General features: G+C 59.2%; 1 long non-coding RNA gene across 1 annotated transcript in view; it reads right to left on the minus strand.

Annotated features, from left to right (window-relative positions):
- Window positions 1–741: 741 nt before the first annotated feature.
- LOC113966984 overlaps window positions 742–1,853 on the minus strand; it is a 6,193-nt gene continuing 5,081 nt past the window's right edge. Inside the window, exon 3 of the long non-coding RNA XR_003534025.1 lies at window positions 742–975. This is a non-coding gene — a long non-coding RNA (uncharacterized LOC113966984). The remainder of the gene's footprint in view (window positions 976–1,853) is intronic.

A 1,853-nucleotide genomic window follows, 5' to 3' on the forward strand; every position in this document is an offset into this window, starting at 1 on the left:
TTTGGTTTTTAATTTGTGTTTTTTTGGTGTGATTTTGTTTTGTTGTTTTATTATTATAAATGTTATTTATTTTCTTTAAATTCAGACCATCTTTCTGTGAACACAATCTCCCGAGGCTAAGAAGTGCTATGAAGTGTGGGCGCCTATGTGTTTTGATGAGCAACTGCTTGGGGCCATCAGGTGCCAGAACAAGTCCTTTGGCCTGGCAGTGACGCAAGTGGCAGTGGACAGACGTGTGTGTGAAGGGCATCGGCAAACTGCTGCCCGTCACTCGCGAGTCTTCAGCCACGCCGGGAAACCCACTCTGCCAAGGCGGCAGGAGTTCGAGGCGAAAAAGAAAAAACAAAGTTGCCAGCTCTCATTACGATTTAATATACGTCTGAACTTTTGTAGTCCCGAAGCTTAACGACAGATGGTAGTGTAACTCCACCGATTTTGTAACGTCTCCCTTTCTTTGATGTTATAATACAGATTCTCCTCGGTTTGACTTCGGTTAAAACGAGCATTTTTTGCTCTTTCCGTAGTGTCTCGGAGCGGTACACGGGGAGGAAAGGGAACGAACCTCTTTCGAAGAGGTGTCTGTTTGTGTTCTTGTTCGCTTTCTAAACATCTCAAATGGAAAATGGCAATCTGATAGACACCTAATACTGCCAGCTGCACAGAGAAAATACATTAAATTAATTAAAGAGAGATAGTTTCAAAGCAGTTTATTTCAAGCGAGAAATACAATTGTGCAGATGAAGTCTCGAACCGTAAACAGGAACAAATAAAACGCACTAGCCTTTTTCATTAGAAAACCGAGTTATATTTTATACCGTAATCGTCGTTGTAAAAAAAAAAAGTGGGGAAAGTATGTGTTTGTTTAGCTTTAATTTTGCGTGAGACCGCCGAGCCGCGCAGACCCGAGCACCGCCGAGTAATAGAAGCCAAGCACCGTGTTGTTACCTGCGTGTTGTGCCCATCAGAGAGAGGGGGCTGCCTGCGGGGCCGCTGAACGGGACGGGGGATTCAGCTCCGTGGAACAAAGCGCAGCCCAGGCAGGGGGACGGGGCTGGGAAGGCTGCGGACATTAGCGGTAGCGGAGGGCGCCCGGCCCGACGGCGGCGGCCCGTGGCGGGGCAAGGCAGGGCAGGGCCAGACCCGCGGGTCGCCGTGTGCCGTCGCTCCCGTCCCGCTGGCCGGGGATGCCGCGGCCCGGTGCCCAACGAAGTTGGCGGTGTCCGCGGCCGGGCCGGGCCGCCCCGCCGGTTCGATGCCGCGGGCTACCCCCAAAGAAGTGCGCTGCACGGCGCCTCCCGCCGGCACCCTCATTTGGCCGCCGCCGCGGACGGCTCGGGAGGGAGAGCCGCCTCTCTCCCGGGGCGCGTCTCCCGCCCGCGGGGAGGAGGGGCGGCGGTGCCCGGGCCGCGCAGCCTGCGCCCCCGCGGCGCCCCACGCCCCTGCCCGCGGAGCCCGTCGGCGGCCGTACCCTGAGGGGCCCGATTTCGTTTGCGGGCCGACGGGGCGCGGGGCGGCGAATCGGGCGCAGTTCCCCACCCGGCCCGCTGTCCCGCGGGGCGCGGGGCCGTGTCAGGCGGCTGCCCGCGGGAACTCTGTCCCGCGCCGCTGCGGCTCCGCCAGGTGCGCGGCGAGTGTCTCCCGCAACCGTTGCGGTCGCGGCCCTCCGCGGCAGCGGGAAGCGCCCCGGTAACCTGTGCAGCGACGGGGCGAGGAGGGGGACGCGAGGGGCAAAGAGACAAAAGAGCCGCGGGTAGCAAATAAATATATTTTACGGCCACCCATCGGCAGCGCCGCGGCCCCGCGAGCCTCTGCCCCGGCGCTGAACTTTCACCTCGCGAACCCGGCCGCGCCCC

Source organism: Neopelma chrysocephalum, unplaced genomic scaffold, assembly GCF_003984885.1.
Source record: "Neopelma chrysocephalum unplaced genomic scaffold, ASM398488v2 Primary Assembly neopelma1_62, whole genome shotgun sequence".
NCBI lineage: Eukaryota > Metazoa > Chordata > Aves > Passeriformes > Pipridae > Neopelma > Neopelma chrysocephalum.